General features: G+C 36.1%; 1 long non-coding RNA gene across 1 annotated transcript in view; it reads left to right on the forward strand.

Annotated features, from left to right (window-relative positions):
• The first annotated feature begins 1,612 nt into the window (after positions 1–1,612).
• Positions 1,613–19,930, forward strand: part of LOC134739193 (uncharacterized) — a 31,874-nt gene continuing 13,556 nt past the window's right edge. The window contains exons 1-2 of the long non-coding RNA XR_010125773.1: positions 1,613–1,891; positions 14,245–14,318. This is a non-coding gene — a long non-coding RNA (uncharacterized LOC134739193). The remainder of the gene's footprint in view (positions 1,892–14,244; positions 14,319–19,930) is intronic.

A 19,930-nucleotide genomic window follows, 5' to 3' on the forward strand; every position in this document is an offset into this window, starting at 1 on the left:
AGTGATCACGTCCTAAATATGTATTCACATCTTTGTCTCATACTATGCTTTCAGTTGAATTCAGGAGGGAAATGAAGTCAGGGAAAATTATCAAATTAACCAGAAGAGATGAAAAAGAGGCTTGTGTGATTAATTCATGCCGTCATCCAGGCCCTAAGTATCAATTTGTCAGAAACTTTTTACTCACCGTAAACAAAAGTTAGTTAATTTGAAGCAATATGTGATTCAACTAAGAAAAATAATACAGTAGTTTGTTTGGTCGAATATAGGATGCTAAAGAAACTCCAGTGCTTATACTACCAATGCTGAAGAGATCAAGATCATGACACAGATTACAAAAAACAGTCTATACAGCCGGGCGCAGTGGCTCACTCCTGTAATCCCAGTACTTTGGGAGACCAAGGCAGGAGGATCACGAGGTCAGGAGATGGAGATGATCCTGGCTAACATAGTGAAACCTCATCTCTGCCAAAAATACAAAAAAATTAGCTGGGCATGGTGGCGGGTGCCTGCAGTCCCAGATACTCGGGAGGCTGAGTCAGGAGAATGACATGAACCCGGGAGGTGGAGCTTGCAGCGAGCCGCAATCATGCCACTGCACTCCAGCCGGGGCGACAGAGCGAGACTCCATCTCAAAAACAAAACAAAACAAAACAAAAAAAACAGCCTAAGCATACAACGCTATGCATAATTGACAGTAACAGTGTTGTTATATTTAATTTTTAATAGACTTTATCTTCTAGAGCAGTTTTAGGTTCACAGCAAAACTGAACACAAAGCAGAGCTCCCTTCCCCCACGACACACAATCTTATCCATCAACAATATCCTGCACCAGTAGTGTCATTATGACAATCAATAAACCAACATTGACACATCACTATCACCCACAATTTAGATTAGCTTCACTCTGGGTGTTGTACATTCTATGCATTTTATATTTAATTTCAGGTATTTACAAAATGATACCCAAAAATGAGATATTTCCCCAAAGATATGCTCAAAACTAACAGATGGATTGCCACTGAGCTAACAGAAAATCTTCCAGAATAGATATCCAGGAGCCCTACACAACCACTAATTAGGTTTGTTCTTGGTGGTTTACAGGAACGTGTATTAAGATGGGGAAAGAATAAGTTCATTGAGAAGTACAGAATCATTCCCATTGGTTTATCTAAACCATTGCAAATTCTCACATTTTGAATCAACAAACCATTTAAGAATTCTTTGAAGATATATAAAATCAAGATAACACCAGTGAAACTTTCAGAATAGTTGTTAGCAGCTTGGAAGAAAAGGCAAGAGATAATGGTGGAGCACTCTTTTAAGAAATAATCCTTCACCAATGCTCCTGATGCCTCCTGAAGAATAGGAAAATATAGATACTGATGCCTCTAACTGGAAAAAGAAAAAAGATTCACAAGAGCAAAATTCTAAATGTGAAATAACACATGTATTGTGCTCATATTTGCATTTATATGTATGTAAAATTGTGATATTTACTTTTGAAAACTTGTCTAAGTAAGTCTAAAAGAGCCTTTTAAGTATAGAATTAAAATCTTAAAGATAAAAAATTTTAATCTTATTGGTAGCATTTTTTTTCTTTCTTGACAGAATTGATGGCATCTTAAATGCAGTAAAATAATACAAATACTTACAAAATTATGGGATGATCTGTGGGAGCAAAGGTCTGGCTTTCAGAGGTCAGAAGGCTGAAGGAATCACAGCAAACCACCACTGATGATGTCAGCTCCCTGCAGCACCAAAGCAAATGATTCACAAAGGAATGCCCAGGAGTCAAGGCAAACCTCATGACTACCATTTGCCATTTACCTGCCCACTTGCTGTCAGAGAGTAATACCTTCTCCTAATTTTCCACTTTTAATCTCCCAGGTAAGTGTTTCTCATTAACAGAATCTGAACCAGAATTCCATTGGCAAGAGATTCCGGGAAATGTTGTTTCTAGGCTTCTCTCCTAAAATGTAATACTGTCAGCCCCTTTTATATAAAATAGGGGATGGGGATGATAGTGCGTTAACAGTAGACAATCTGCACAGTTGCTTTGAGGATTCTGATGTATGGGATTATTGTTCTCAATTCTTCACTCACTCCTTGATAGTTGAACACTCACAGTCTTTCCCATGTGATTTTGCAGTGCCTCCCACTGTGGGTGGAGCATAATATCCTAGCCTACTGATGTTGGGCTTGGTCAAGTGACTTGCTTGGGCCAACAGAATGTTAGCAAATGTGAGGCAAGCAGAGGTTTTAAACATGCCTGTGTGGTTTGGCTTCCCTGCTTGCACGTCCGTAATCTTCCATTAGAAGAGCATGCCCCCAGGTGGCTCATGGCACTGGTAAAGCAGATGAAAACCCACCTCACAGCCTGGAACCAAGGTCAGCCAATCCTGGAGCCCAGCTGAGCCCCCAGACAACCATAGATCCAAAAAAATTAATACAAGGATTAAATGTACAATATTTAAAAGAGTGCTTCACACATATTAATCATAATTTTTTCAAGAATCTTATAAATTGTATCATACTATAAAAATGTAACACATTCAGTCTTTGTTTAAAGACAATAGCAGATATGAAGTGCTGTGTGACCCTTAATATGTTAAAAAGTTGCCTTTTTAAATTTTTCTGAATCAAATTAAATCTAGTTTGAGTGCCAAGCATTAGGGTTGCAAGTAGTCTAATAACTGTCCTTTTTTCATCCCTGTTGCTCTCTTGCATGATAGAAACCCAGGGACTTGAATGGCTCCAGACAGAGGGGAAGGGCCAGACTTTCAGACATAACTTTCATAAGTTCCATACTTTCAGACAACTTATGGAAATAACACAAATTTAAAAAAAATATTTTGTACCTTTCTGGGACACCTAATATTTCAAAATATATGATTACTACGTGTTCTCTCTATTGTCAGAATCTGAAGGAGTAAATGTCACCCATTATCTTAATTTATATTTATATTCCTAATTACTTAAATTAGAATTAGAATTAAGAGGATTTTACAGGGCTATTTGGAAGTAATAGTGCTTTTAAAAAAAGGAGATGGTCTATCACCATTTTAATTTAATGTATCCTTAAAAAAATGTAATCAGAGTAGTGTAAAAAGACAGAAGATTTGTCTTAAGTGATATACATGCATATGCAATTAAGTATACATCAGAATAAGTGTATAGAAAACCATTCAAAGAGTAACATCATTCTTTGAAGGGTAATTTGGCAATACTTATCAAGAGCCATAAAGTGTTTATATCCATAGACCTTGAAATCTCATTCTTAGGAATAAATCTAAACCAATAAATCAAAAGAAAAAGAATATATGTATAAAGATGTTATACTCATCTCTAGCTATAAAAAGTAAAAATAATTTTTCTACAATAAGAGTTTTGGTAGGTTTGGGTATATAAATTTTTTAGAATTTTATGCATTCTAAAAAATATACATGTCTAAAAATATGTCTAAAAACACACACTGAGAACTATAAAAATAAAAAGGACAAACCAAAAGAAGTACAGTCAAAATAATGTAAAGTGAAAAAAACAGTAAAAAATATGATTGCAGTTTTTTACTGAAAATAGTAAAAAATGTGACTGCATGTGCTTAAAGACTGGAAATAGAACACAAAGAGCCTGGAATGTAATATTTTACATTTTACATGTATATTTATATTCTAAACACGTTTTGTAAAAATAAAGCCATCACACAAAACTATACGTTACTTTGTATTGAAAAAAATATATATTGGCTCCTAAAAATAGTAGCAAAGGTGTGGGTAGATCCATTTCTAGATCCTACTAGGAAGGTAAACAGGCACTATTATTGGTGCTCACTCCCAACATCAACCAAAGAGAGAAAGAAAGGTATGAGAAATCCTTGCGATAAAGGCAGAGGGGTTTTTTTTGAACTGACGTGGAAGGGAAGGAATGGATCTGTCTAGCACAAGAGACAGACCAGTAGAATACAGACAGGATAAAATAGAAAAGATGCTATTGCGACAAACGGTACACACCCCACACCTGTAGCAACTCAGGTCTCTCATCCAAGTGATCTCAAAAATAAAGGAAAATCACTGACAGAAGCCACTCTGTGAAAAATGAAGTAATGACTTTGGGAAGTTGCTATGCTTAAGGAAGATCCCCACTTAAGTACTTTTTCCTAAGGAGGCAAAGATCGAAGTGCTTTCTTTACTTGTTTTTTAGAGTGAGGAATAATTGACTGCGGTTCTTCACTGCCTGGGCCTCTCCACATTAGGGCTCATACCTGCACCCCACCCGCTTCCCCTGAGCTAACTGTGGTGACAGATGCAGAGATTCAGCCTTTCTTTGTATCATTGCTTGACAGAGTTGAAAATATCCCCAGGAAAGACAAGCCCCCACAAACCCAAGGATAAGATAATTGAGGAGCACAACTATCTGAATTTAAGAGTGTATCCAAAGCAAAAATATTTAAATCAATAATTTTAAATCGCTTTAACAAAATTTTTAAAAGGAAAGAATGTATTAATATGATTTTTAAAGATGCACAAACAGAGAAAAGAAGGTATTTTAAAGAGAAGTTTATAATAGTTAAAATAACACAAAGACAAGATACGGTAATAAAAGCACACCATTGATGAAGGAAGAAGATTAAAAAAAAATGTAAATAGGTATAAGAATAGGACCCCAAGTGTTATAATTCAAATAATAAGAATCACAAAAGAGAGGAAAATTTATAAAAGTAAATATTTGGGCAGGGTGCAGTGGCTCCTGCCTGTAATCCCAGCACATTGGGAGGCCAAGGCAAGCAGATCACTTGAGGTCAGGAATTCGAGACCAGCTTGGGCAACATGGCAAAACCCTGTCTCTACTAAAAATACAAAACTTAGCCAGGTGTGGTGGCTGGTGCCTGTAATCCCAGCTACTCGGGAGGCTGAGGCACAAGAATCACTTGAACCCAGGAGGCAGAGGTTGCAGTGAACTGAGATCACACCACTGCACTCCAGTCTGGGCAACAGAGCCAGACTGCATCTCAAAAAAAAAAAAAAGAAAGAAAGAAAAGTAAATATTTGAAGAGATAATGTAGATAGATGTCCCAGATTTTTAAAAGGATAACAGGCCCAAAACTGAAAGAGTCTATAGAGTGCCAAAAAAGAGAAAGAAAGAAAAATCCACATCACGTTATACTAAAATTTAAACATAAATATTGTCTTAAGAGACAAAGATAAAAATAAAATTCTAAAAGCTAACAAAAAGAAAAGCATATTATATGAAATAATTTAATAATTTAATTTAAAGAATTAAATAATTTAATTCTTTTTCCTGTGGTATAAGAATTAAATTGTTTAATTCTTAATTACATTTTACCACGGGAATAAGAATTAAATTATTTAAAAGCAAAACTGACTTCAAGAAGACTGTGGAAGCAGAATTTCCAAACTACTGGGAAAAAAAGAACTTAGAATTTAGAGTTTTGTATCCACCCCAAATATCAGTCAAATCTAAGGGCTTGATGAAAATCTTCTGAGGCATGTAAGACCTCAGAATATTTGCTATGCAATGACCTATGTTGAAAACATTGTGCGGATAAAATTCTCAAATAGAGGAACAAACGAACACAAGAGAGGTGGCAAGTGATATATAAATAAAAGAGATCAAATACCTTTGTGTACTTGTTTGCTATCTCAGAAAGAGAAAGAAAGCTATTACAAAAGTAACAGACGAATTGTATTTATAATAACTCCTAATTAAGAGAGCCAAAGGACAAGGAAAAAAATAAATAAAAATGGAAAATATATTTATATTAAAAAAAAAAGTTTAGGTACTGTCAGTATGTTGAAGGTTGAGCTCTCACAAGAGATGTGAGAACACGCTAACACAGTATTTCTCAGACTGTAGTCCACCAAGCTGGCCTGTGAACTTTTCATCAGTTCTTGACAAGAGAAGGATCTTGCACCAGAATGCACATTAACTTGTTACTAAGCACACTGCTTAGTTCAGTTGACAGAATTTTCATGTAGAGACTTTGTCAATGAAGGGAGCAATGCTTTGATATACATTCTGGTATAAAGTGCTTATCTCATTGTGAATCAGTAACAGATAATTCTCGAATCAGCATTTTGGCCAGATACAATAGCAATTTAAAGTGGGAGGGAGGTGAAGTGGGTAAAAAGAAGTAGAAACAAAACAGAAAAGGCCGGATGCAGTGGCTCAAGCCTGTAATCCCAGCACTTTGGGAGGCCAAGGCAGGAGGATCACGAGGTCAGAAGTTCAAGACCAGCCTGGCCAACATAGTGAAACCCTGTCTCTACTAAAAAATACAAAAAAAAAAGTTAGCCAGGTATGGTGGCACATGCCTGTGGTCCCAGCTACTCAGGAGGCTGAGGCAGGAGAATTGCTTGAACCCAGGAGGTGGAGGTTGCAGTGAGCCGAGACTGTGCCATTGCACTCCAGCCTGGGCAACAGAGTGAGACTCCGTCTCAAAAAAAAAAAAAAAAACAAAGAGGAGGAAAAAACAGAAATGAAATAATAAGCTATTTAAAACTGTTCCAAATATAGGAATTAGCATAAATGAATATAAACTAAAGATAAAATTCACATTTTGGGTTTTATAAAAATCTAAACTAAGCTGTTCATAAAAGACTTACCAAAAGCATATGAAAACACAAAGGTTAAAAGTAAAAGGATAGAAAATGAAATATGGAACAAATACAACCAAAAGAAAGTTGTTGGCCAAGCATGGTGGCTCATGCCTGTAGTCCCAATACTTTGAGAGGCCGAGGCAGGTGGATCGCTTGAACTCAGGGTTTTTAGGCCAGCCTTGGCCGACATGGTAAAACCCTATCTCTACAGAAAATAGAAAAATTTGCCAGGCATGGTGGCACATACTTGCAGTCCCAGCTACTTAGGAAGCTGAGATGGGAGGATCCCTTGAGCCTGGGAGGTGGAGGTTGCAGTGAGCCAAGATCATGTCACTGCAACAAAGCAAGACCCTGTTTCAAAAAAAAAAAAAAAAAGAAGCTGTTGCAGCTATATTAATAACATAAAATAAATGTTAAAGTAAAATATTATTAGAGGACAGAGAATTCAATTTACTATCTAATTCAATTCTCCAAGAAGAAAAAAAGTAATTTTAAATGTGTAGTTACCTAATAAAATTGCCTTAAACTATATGAAGTAAATTTTATTGAAACTTCAGGAGCAGAGTAATAAATTCATCATTGTAATGAGAGATTTCAGCACATCTCTCTCAACTATTGACAATTTAAATAGGAAAAAAAAGCAAAGATATACAAGATCTGAACAACACAATTAAAAAATTAACCTAAAGAACATATATTGAATTATATATCCAACAACTAAAATGATACATATTTTTTCAAGTATATATGAATATTTATAAAAATTTATTATGATTTAGGACATATAGAAATCCACAATTTTATAAAAACAAGCATGCAATGAAGTTGGACAATTATACAAATATAATTTTTTTAATTCCTACTTATTTAAAAAATGTTTAAACATCTTGATAAATAACTCACAAGTTAAAAATGAAGTCATAATGGAAACGTTAAAACATCTAAAACTGGCTTAAAATTTTTCTAACTACATATCAAAATTTATGTGATGAAGCAAAAGCAGTGACATAAGGGAAATTTATAGCTTTAAATATAAATATTAGGGGGGAAGAAAACAAAGCCTCAAAATTAATGAATTGATTTCCCATCATCAGAGTTTAGAGGCCAGGCCTGGTGTCACACACCTGTAATTCCAGAACCTTAGGAGGCTGAAGCAGGAGGACCACTTGAGTCCAGGAATTTGAGACCAGCCTAAGAAACATAGTGAGACTCCTGTCTCTACAGTTTAAAAATGAGCCAGGCATAGTGGCATGTGCCTATAGTCCCAGCTCCTCCGGGGGCTGAGGTAGGAGAATTGCTTGATCAAGGCTGCAGCGAGCAGTGATCATACCACTGCACCCCAGTCTGGGCAACAGAACACGATCCTGTCTCAAAAAAAAAAAAAAAAAAGAAAAAAAGAAAAAAGAATTTAGAAAAAGAACGATAAGATAAAACTAGAGAATACAAGGAATTAGGTAAAATAAAACAACGGTAAAATAGAGAAGACTAACAAAGCCAAAAAATTAGCTATTTGAAAACTTAACAAAATGAACAAACTTTGACAAAATTATCACAATAAAAACAGGGAAGGCTTGAATGATTTCAGAAATTTTAAAAAACAGAAAAAAATTACTACAGAAAAGTTAGAAGTTATAAAATGAGTTCTGCTTTCAAACAAACTGAAGAATCAAGGCCCAGATTGACCCTCCTACCTGAAACAACTAAAAAAAAAAGTCACAATATATGAAACAGTAGTTTTCAGATATTGATCATCAGTTATAATTGACAGTGTGATTCCTCCTGAGAAAGGAGGAACAAATGAGGGAAGTCTCACAGTTACCTCAGCCTACTGTCTGTAGAGAGTTTTCAGGCTGCAGCAGCTTAGGCAGGATCTATAGTATCTTGATCACATTACTAGTGGGAATGTAAATGAGTGCAACACTGTGGAAAATAATTTAGCATTATATTGTATAGTTGAAGACATATGTAACTTGTAGTCTAGCAATTTCACTCCTAGGTATATATCAAGAGAAACTCTTTAACATATACAACATGATACATGTACAAGATTGTTCACAATAGCAAAAACAGGGAAACATCACAAATCTCCACCCACAGAAGAGTAGATAAATAAACCATGTTATATATCTACAGCAGTCAAAACTAATAAATTATACAGAGACATGCTGCCATATGGATGAATTCTAGCAATATGATACTAATGCAATAAAAGAAATTCCCCAAAGAATACTTTCAGCATGATACTATTTTCATAATGATAAAAATAAGTAAAATAAAGCAATATAGGAACAAATAAAAATGTAATTAATCTATATAAAAAAGAAAGCAGCTTCCACTTCCAGGAAGATAAATTATATGTACTTTTCCTCATCCCTCTCACCAAGCACAATTAAAAACCCTGGATATAACATATAAAACAAATATCAAAAGACTCTGAAAGGGAGAGAAATTAAAGGAGACTTGCTTGGAATGTTGGGCTCAAGGAAAACAAGTGGTGGGTACCATTAATGTTTTTTTCTACCAGACGTAAAACTGAAGAAGCCAGCAACACAGAAACACCAATGGGCACAGAGGAAAAAAAAAACCACCCTAACAAAAGAATACTCTCCCTAGCCAACAACAAAAAAACAGGAGACAGCCTAGCAAGACAGAAAACCTGTAGGCAATAATTACTCTACTTTAGCAAAACACCACAGAAAAACTATGGCTTGCCACATGCCAGCAAAGGCTGAGTGAGGAAGTCTAGATTTCCACCCCTAATAGGAATTCCCTTACCAAATCAGACAGTACAAAATGAAACCAACGGCCCAAATTCCCTCATGAATATAGATGTAAAAATCCTCAACAAAATATTAGCAAATAGAATTCAACAATATATAAAAAAAGAATGATGTATCATGAACAATTTGGACTTTCACAAACTACGAAAGAAAACTTCCATTATTGTATCAATAGATGCAGAAAAATCATTTGACAAAATTCAAAGCTCATTCATGACAAAAACTCTTAGCAAAATAGTACTAGAGAAACTTCTTCAGCTCAGTAAAGAGTATCTATTACCAAGAAAATCCTTACAGCTAACATTATACTTAATGGTGAAAGGCTGAATGTTTTTCCCTGAAGACTGGGAACAAGGCAAGGATGTCTGTTCTCACCGCTCTTATTCTACATAGTGCTGGAAGGTCTAGCCGTTGCAATAATGCAAGAAAAAGAAATAAAAGCATGCAAATCAGAAAAGAAGGTACAAAAATGTCCCTATTACAGATGACATGATTGTCTACATAGAAAATCCCAAGGAATTTCAAAGAAAAAAAATTTACGAATAAAGAGTAAATTCAGTAAGGTTGCAGAATATAAGAAAAATATACAAATATGAGTTATACTTATATGCCACCAATGAAAACTTGTGGACACTGAAATTAAAAAGTATAATATTTACTATTACACAAAAAATTAAAATACTTAGGTGCTAAATCTAACAAAACATGTACACTACTTGTATGCTGAAAACTACAAAATACAATGAAATAAATATATAAACCTAAATAAATGGAGAGACATACTATGTTTATGGATTGAAAGAATCAACTTAGTAAAACTATCTGTTCTCCCCAAATTGACATACAAGTTTAATACAATTTCTATCAAAATCCAAACAATAATTTTTATGGATGTAGGCAGGATTATTCTGAAGTTTATATGTAAGTGCTCAGGAACCAGAATAGCTAAAACATAACAATTTTGAGGTGATTGTCAGCAAGATGGCAGAATAGAAAGCACTGGATCCTCCTTTCCTCCATAACGCACCAATTCAACAACAATTCACAGAACAATCCCTTTGTGAGAAATCCAGAGACTGGTTGAGAGATTCCTGCATCCTGGGCAAGCATGAAACCAGCCACACAGAAGCCAATAGGAATAGTCAAGATACTGTCTAGCCGTAGCCCTACAGCTGGCATAGCACCATATGACTGGGAGAAAACCCTCAGCTCCTAACTTCTTCCTGGGGAAAGAAAAATATTCTGATCCTTCTAGGAGCTACGCAAAGCTCTAACTTCTATTTTATCTGTCTCAGAATACTGACAGGAACCAGCATTCTCTAGTCACTGGAGGCCACTGGGAAAAAAAGACTGCAGCTTGAATTAGCAAACTAGCACATGCTGCAGCCCCACTCTCTGGCTCAGTGCAAAGCAAGCAGGTAAAAAAAACTCAGCTTCCAGCTTCCAGCTTCTCCCTGAAGAGGGAAGGAAATAACTAACCATACATTCAATGTTCTTATTTTTCTGTGGGCTACCCAAGGCACTGCCTTCCGTCTCAGGCTACTGAATGGACACAGCAAACTCTAGATGCCTGGGGGCCATTGGGAGAAAAGATAATAAATTAAACTATTTAGAATGAAGGTTTGAGAGACCCGCAGTAGTTCTGGCTGGGCTGATTGGTCAGGGTCTTCTGTATCAGACCAGTCCCTGAAGACTGATAAAGGCTATGTGTGAAAAGCCTATAGCTAATATCATACTTGGCAGTGAAAAGTGAAAACTTGTCCTCTAAGGAATAATTCAAGGATGCCCACTCTCACCACTTCCATTCAACACAGTACTGGAAGTCCTAGCTAGAGCAATTAGGCAAGAAAAAAGAATAAAAATCATCCAAATGGAAAAGAAAGAAGTAAAATTATCTGTTTGCATGATTTTTTTTTTCTTTTTTTGTCTTGAGACAGAGTCCTGCTCTGTCACCCAGGCCGGAGTGCAATGACACAAAATCTCAGCTCACTGCAACGTCCACCTCTCCAGTTCAAGTGATTCTCCTGCCTCAGCCTCCTGCATAGCTGGGACTGCAGGCGCCTGCCACCATGCCCAGCTAATTTTTGCATTTTTAGTAGAGACAGGGTTTCGCCATGTTGGCCAGGCTGGTCTCGAACTCCTGACCTCAGGTGATCCGCCTACCTCAATCTCCCAAAGTGCTGGGATTACAGGCATGAGCCACTGCACCCAGCCTGTTTGCATGATGTTATATATAAAAGCCTTAAAGATTTCACACGACAAAAAGCCTTAGAACTTACAAATAAATTTGGTAAAGTTGCAGAATACAAAATTAACATACAAAAATTAGTTGTGTTTCTATCTACTAACAACAAACTATCTGAAAAGGTTATTAGCAAAGCAATCTTATTTACAATAGCACCAAAAAAGAAAATATTTAGGAATGGACTTAACTAGTAAGGTGAATTACTTCTTCATTGAAATCTATAAAACATTCACAAAAGAAATTTTAAAAGACACAAACAAATGGAAAGATATCCATGTTTATGGATTGGAAGACTTAATAATGTTAAAATATCTATGCTATCCAAAGAGATTTACAGATTCATTGCAATCTCTATCAAAATTCCAATGACATTTTTATAAAAATAGGAAAAAAATACTAAAATTCATGTGGAACCACAAAAGACCCCAAATAGCCAAAACAATCTTGAGAAAGAACAAAAAAGCTGGAGGCACAACATTTCTTGTTTTCAAAACATATTACAGAACTGCAGTAATTAAAAGAGTGTGTTACTGTCATAAAGATGGACATATAAACCAAGGAACAGAATAAAGAACCCAGAAATCAATCCACACATATATAAACAACTGATCTTAAAAATGGATGCCAAGAATAAACAACAAAGAAAGAATAGTCTCTTCAACAAATGTTGTCAGAAAAACAGGATAGTGACATGAAAAATAAATGAAATTGGACCCTTATACCATACACAAAAGTCAACTCAAAATTGATTAAAGACTCAAACATAAAACCTGAAGCAATAACACTCCTAAGAATATATATAGAAGGAAAACTTCATAACACTGGTCTTAACAATGATTTCTTGGATATGACACCAAAAGTACAGTCAACAAAAGCAAAAATAATCAAGTGGGATTATATCAAAGTGAAAAACTACAACAACAACAAAAAAAACAATTAACCGAGTTAAAGGCAACCTACAGAATGGGAGAAGATACTTGCAAACCATATATCTGATAAAGGGTTAATATCCAAAATATATAAGGAACTCCTTCAGCACAATAGCAAAAACAAAAAACAAATAACCCAATGTAAAAATGGACAAAGGACTGGCATAGACATTTCCCCAAAGAAGACATCCAAATAGCCAATAGGTATAATATGAAAAGATGTTTAACATCACCAATCATCAGGTGTAATACTATGATAAAATAAAAAAATAGATTTTGGCCTTTATTCCCAGCTCCTGAACAGAACTTCTAAAACCCTTATAATTTCCTAAATGACAAGAACAAAAGTAGCATATTTTGTCATAAATTTGGGTTTTGTCCCCAAATTTTAAAATAGCTCCAGAGTAGTAAAAGTGGAAGGAGCATCTTTTATTGTTCATTACAAGCCCCTTTCAACCACATCCGAGTTTATATTAATGAGATAACTTTTTTGGAAAGCCCCTGAGAATGGGGGCTGATTGCCAGGGAAACCAACCATATGATTAGAGAGTTGGAACTTTCAGCCCCACTTCCCCACCTTTGGGGAGGGGAGAGAGACTGGAGATTGACCTAAACACCAGTGGTCAATGATTTAATCAATTATGCCTACATAATGAAGCTTCCATAGAAAAAAACAAAAGGATGGAGTTCAGAGAGCTTCTGGGTTGGTGAACACATGGTGATACTGGGAAATGGCATGACCAGAGAGGGCATGGAAGCTCTGTGCCTCTCCCCCATACCTTGCCCTGTGCATCTCTTCTGGCTGTTCCTGAATTATATCCTTATATAATAAGTCAGTTGACACGAGCAGGTGATCCCCAAAATTGGGGAAAGCCCAGGGGGGTATTTGGCTTCAACCAGGAAAGAATTCAAGGGCAAGCCAGTTGTGTTAGACAGCAACTTTAATTGAAGTGGCAGCATACAGCAGCAGCAGAGGCACCGCTCCTTGCAGAGCAAGGCTACCCCACAGGCAGCGTACAGAGTAGCAACTCAGAGGCACTTCCAGTCATATTTATACCTGCTTTTAATTATATGCAAATTAAGAAGTGTATTATGTAGAAATTTCTAGGAAAGGGGTGGTAATTTCCAGATCATCGAGTCGTTGTCATGGAAAGCAGCGATAACTTCCTTGTGTTGCTATGGCAATGGTAAACTGACACGGTGCACTGGTGGGCACGTCTAATGGAAAGCTGCTTCTGCCCTGTTTCTGTTTTAGCTAGTCCTCAATTTAATTTGGTGCCAGAGCCTTGCCTCTGTAGTCAAGTCCCACCTCCTACCTCACAGTAATCTAGTAAGTAACTGTTTTCCTGAGTTCTGTGATCTATCCTAGCAAATTATTGAACATGAGGAGAAGATTACAGGAACATTTGATTTATAGCACAAGTAATAATGTGGACTTGTGATTGCCATCTAAAGTTGGGGTCTTGTGGGATTGAGCCTTTACTTTTTACATCTGATGCTAATTCCAGGTACATAATGTCAGAATTGAATTCAATTGTAGGACACCCAATTGTTATCCACTGTGAATTGGAGAATTGGTTGTTATGGGGGAAAACCACCCCACACATTTGGTATCAGATGTGTTCTGTGTAAGCATAGAAATAAAAATAGTTTGTTTTTGTTTTTATAGAGAAATGCAAATCAAAACCACAATGAGACATTGCCTCATACCTGTTGGAATGGCTATTATGAAAAACATAAAAGGTACGTATTGGAGAGGATGTGGAGAAATTGGAACTCTCGTGCATTGTTGGTGGGAATATAAAATGGTACAGCCACTATGGAAAATAGTGTAGAGGTTCCTCAAATATTTAAAAATAGAAATGCCATATGATTCAGAAATCCCACTTCTGGGTATTTATCCAAAATAATTGAAATCAGGATCTCCTAGGGATAATTGCACTTCCATGTTCATTACAGCATGATTTACAATAAGTACAATGTAGAAATAATCTAAATGTACCTCAATATATGAATGAATAAAGAAAATGTGGTATATACATACAATGGAATATTACTCAGCCTTTAAAAATAAGGAAATCCTGCCATATAAGAGGAAATTATGCTAACTGAAAGAAGACAGTTACGGAAAGACAAATACTACATGATACCACTTATATGAGGTATATAAAACAGTCAAACACATAGAAGCAGAGTAAAATGGTGGTTGCCAGGGGCCAGGGAAACGGGGAAATGGGGAGCTGCTAATCAACAGGTGTAAAGTTTCCATTATCCAAGATGATTAAGGCACAACATTGTGCCTATAATTAACAATACTGTACTGTACACTTAAAATGTGTTAAGAGGATAGCTGTCATGTTCAGTATTCTTACCACAATAAAAAATATATAATATGATTCACCAGTTGCAGTTCTAGACATTTATCCTAGAGAAATGAGGACATATTCACAAAAAAACTGTGTAATAGTTTATTTGTAATAGCCCAAAACTGAAAACAACCCAGATGTCATTAAGTGGGGAAATAGTTAACAAACTGTAGCACATCCATACCATGGAAACTCAGCAATAAAAAGGGTTGGACTATTAGTGAGCATGACAATCTGGATGAGTCGTCAGAGAATTATGCTGAGTGAAAAAAAAAATAAAGATTGTTTACTGTTTGATTCCATTTATATTACCTGCTTGAAATGACAAAATTACATAAATAGAGAATAATCTAATGGTTATCAAGAGCTAAGGTGGAGAGCAGAATAAAGTTGATGTGACTATGAAAGGGCAGCATAACTGATCTTTGTGGTGATGGAAATGTTCTGCATCTTGACTATCAGTTTTAATACCCTGGTTGTGATGTTATACTGTAGCTTTTCGAGACATTGCCATTGGAAGAATCTGAGTAAAGGGTACAAGGGATCTCTGTGTTTTTTTACAACTGTATGTGAATCTAGAATTAACTCAAAATAAAAACTTTAAAAAAAAAAAAGGAAAGCAATGAAATGATCAATGCTGCTCTCAGGAAGATGGTCCTCTTGTGTAGAGGAAGTCAGGGAAATGAAGGAAGGGAAGACCATGTAGTTAGATGTAGGTTATTGTCTTCTTATTTTGGGTGCTAAGTTTATAGGTGCTTATTATACTATTGATAAGTAAATAATTCGAAGCAAAAGTTAAAATACAAGACACTGGTTTTAAATTTTGTCTCAGTGTCTTATATTCTAAATAAAATGTTGTGGCTAGACAATGCTATGTATGCATTCAGCAAACTGTTTTATTTTCGTCTCAGGCACAAGGAAAATCTACATTTCCTATATCCCCGTGCATCCAGATGGGACTGTGTAACTCAGTTCTGGCTGATGGTATTGGCCAAAAATGAAGTACATGACTTCAGTACTGCCCATAAAACATCCTTTACAATCTGCCGCCATCTTCCTCCTTCATTCCCACGGCTAAAAAGGTGGTAGAGCTGTACAGTAGAGGAAGCGTAGATAAATGAATTTACTCCCTGGAGGAGAGCCACTCAGGAAAGCCTTCTGACCGGGAATATCTGTATTGAATTCTGCAGGAGCTAAGAAGAAGTTTCATTGAATTAAGCCACTGTGATTTGAGTTTTTATTTATTATTACAGAATAATCTAGCCTGCCCTAATATAGATGCCAAAAAGATCCCCCCCAAAAAATGATGAAAACTCAAAATAGTAAAGACTAGAATGGCTGATGAATTGCCCAAATCTGGGAGAAATAGCCACTATTGCAAAGTCCTTAGAATTAGATTGAGAAATATAACTGGTGATCCATGAACGTGTTGGCACCGGGTTGCAGCAAACCTGATGGCTGAAAAGAAGGTAGAAAGATGCTTTGCCCCTCCCAACTGTCTGCTCTGGCTCAGAAATGCAAAGACACTGCCAACCAAAAAATGGAGCAGCCCTTCCTCTACTCCTACAGTGCTGCTTTCAAAGCTGCTTTTAACCAGTTCTGTTCCCTCCTTCTCCACCTCTATCCCATTCTCGCCAGATTTTTTCTAGTTAAAAAAAAATTACACACTTGGGAGGCTGAGGCAGGCAGATCGCTTGGGCTCAGGAGTTCGAGAGCGGTCTGGGTAACATGGTGAAACCCCATCTCTACAAAAAAATACAAAAATTAGCCAGGCATGGTTGCGCATGCCTGTAGTCCCAGCAACTCAGGAGGCTGATGTGGGAGGATCACTTTAGCATGGGAGTTTGCAGTAAGCCAAGATCACACCTCTGCACTCGAGCCTGGGTGACAAAGTGAGATCCTGTCTCAAAAAACACATAGGTACAGATATATTTGGAACCCCCTTTGTAATCTTCCCAAATTCTTCACCTGTCCTTATTACCCTGTTCTGAATATGGTGCCCATTTTTTCATGTTTTCATACTTTTACTACATATGTGTTTGCCCCAAAGTAATACATAATAGTGTGGAGTGTATTTTAAAAATTTACCTAAACGTGAGCTGCATTAGTCAGTGTTCTCCAGAGAAACAGAACCAATAGGACTTAGATAGAAAGACAGACAAGCAGATCTGGAGATTTATTATAGCAACTGGTTCATGCAATTATAAAGACCAAGAGTTATAAGTATCAATGTGAATAAATGTTAAAAAGTATAGTGTCAAATGAAAACATAAGTTGCAAAAGGATCCATAGGATAGGCTTCTACGGTGGCTAATTTTATATATCCACTTGACTGGGATAAGGGATATCCAGATAGCTGGAAAAAGCATTAATCTCTGAGTGTGTTTGTGAGGATATTTCCAGAAGAGACCACTATTTGAATTGCTGAACTCAGTAGAGCACATGACTGTCCTCAGTGTGGGTGGGCATCATTCAACCCAGGGAGGAACTGAATAAAACAAAAAGACAGAGGAAGGGTGAATTTGCTTTCTCTGCTTGAGCTGAGATATCCATGTTCTCCAGCCCTCAGACATCAGAGTTCCTGGTTCTCAGTCTGTTAGACTCAGATTGTGTCTAACACCAACAGTCCCTCGATTCTCAGGCCTTCAGACTCACACTGAATTACAGCAATGATTCTGGTTCTCCAGCTTGCAGACAGCATATCATGGGACTTCTCAGCCTCCACTATTACACGAACCAGTTTCCAAAATAGCTCTCCTCTTGTATATCTGTCTGTCTGTCTACCTATTTATCCATCCATCTATCCATCCATCCATCCATCCATCCATCCATCCATCCATCCATCCAAGTCCTATTGATTCTGTTTTTCTGGAGAACCCTAATACAGAATACATATTTTATAAGTTTGTTTTCCTATCTGAAAACTACTATTTGTCTCGTCACTGATTTAGATATTTTCTTATAACCTTTCATCTGGCTTTTTAATTTTCTTCTTTAAAAAGTCTTGCATTGTTCTTAGGCACTTATTTTTCCTGTGTTGAATGATATTATGGTAGCTAGTCTTTTAAGATAGCCCTCCAATGAAATGTGCCTTCTGCTCTTGGTGCCCTTACGCAGTCTTCTTTCACATTGTGGACTAGTTTTGTATCAAAGGTATATATAATAGCCTCATAATATGTCTTGATAGCTCTTCCTCTTTTCCTGTTCTGTGGAAGAAGTTGTGTATAATAGAAATTATCTGATCCTTCTCTTTTTAAAGACAGCACTTTCCACTCTTGAGGAGCTTCCATTATTAAACTCCTTTCTTATAAATAAACTAAATTTTGATACTGTATAACAAATTGTTTAATCCTGTCCTCTAGAGCTAGAAATAGTTACAAATGAAAACTTCAAGTATTTTGGTGTGGCTATTATACCTCTACCCATACCCAAAGATTTTTTTTTCATTTTTGAGCATAAGTAACTGCAGTTGCTTTAACCAATTTTTCTGAAGGCTGTGACTACATGACCTCATCCCCCTCCACTGGACATGCTCCTGTTTATTGCACCAAAATTCACGAATAAAGTTACAAAAGAAAATCATCTAAAAGATGGAATTGGCATGAGAGATGTGATCAACTAACAGATTATTATAATTGTCCCTCTTCTGTTTGATTTTTAGTATGTTCAACATTTTCCACAAAAATAGTATAAACACTAAGAAAAAACGATAAGGAAAAATTAATTACCAAAAGGGAATGATATTATTATCTTAAATCCTATATATCAAAGAGCTGTTTTGCAAATATTCAGTCATGAGAAGGGGCATCATTATTGGTAATAAAAGTAGCTTTCATTAACATTGTGTTTTCCATGGCAGTTACACAAATTAAAAATGAAAAAAAAAGTCTTGAATATACAGAAGTTCTAAATCCACAACACACTAATAATTTTTTTAACTATTGTATCTGGATATTTGGTTTATACTTCATCCTAAGACCTCCAAATTCTAAAATTAAATACATTTAGGAGTTTTACAGTATGCCATTTTTGTGATTCTACGTTCTGATGGCTCAATAGTGATAAGAATGTCAAAAATCATGGGTTTATTTCTGAAATTAACTATCACTAAGTGGCCAAATTTGCTTTCGGTAAATATTAAGCAATAAGAAACCTAAGATTAGATACAGTCTCATGTTCACTCAGACAACGAAGAACAAAGATCATTTGGTCCTCAATTAATCCAACAAGTATTAGTTTGAACTCCATTTCCCCTAAGATGAAGGACTCTAACAGAGGATCTTAAATGCATTTCAAAAGGCTTTTTAATATTTACAGGAAAAAAATAAAATTTTCTTCTATACAATTATCTTTTTAAAATCAGCAATATAAAGAATGCTGGCAAATTAATGCTTTACAAGAAAATCTTAAAATAATAGCTTGTGTTATTAGATGAAAGTCTTAAGTTATCTGGAAAACATCAGGTATTCCTTCAACTTGAAGTTCTTGGTAGGGTACACGGGGCTGCTGGGTTGGGAATAGTAAATGTGACTTCAATTTTTTGAATCCCAAAGATTAGTGACCTATGAAGAAGGCAAAATCTTTCAAATTGTCAGTCTAGTGTTTTTTATTAAAGGCTTCTTTAATGGAAGAAAAAAGACAAGCTACCTATGTTCCTCCGAGGTGCTATAGATAGCACTTTGATATTGCACTATTGATCAGAATTGATCTTTATTTATCTGAGCCAAGTGCAAGATAAAATAAAATGAATTTCCTTCAATTCTCTGTCATTGAAAAGATTTGAATATTGAATTAGTCAGGGTTGTCTAGAGAAACAGAGCCAATAGTAGGTGTGTACATATAGAGAGATTTAAGGAATTGGCCCACACAACTGTGGAGGCTGACAAGTCCAGAACCTGCAGGGTAGGCCAACAGTCCACACCCCCAGGAAAGAATTAAGGTTACAACACAAATCTACAGGCAATCTGCTGGTTAAATTCCCTCTTCAGG

Source organism: Pongo pygmaeus, chromosome 2 (genome assembly GCF_028885625.2).
Source record: "Pongo pygmaeus isolate AG05252 chromosome 2, NHGRI_mPonPyg2-v2.0_pri, whole genome shotgun sequence".
Lineage (NCBI taxonomy): Eukaryota > Metazoa > Chordata > Mammalia > Primates > Hominidae > Pongo > Pongo pygmaeus.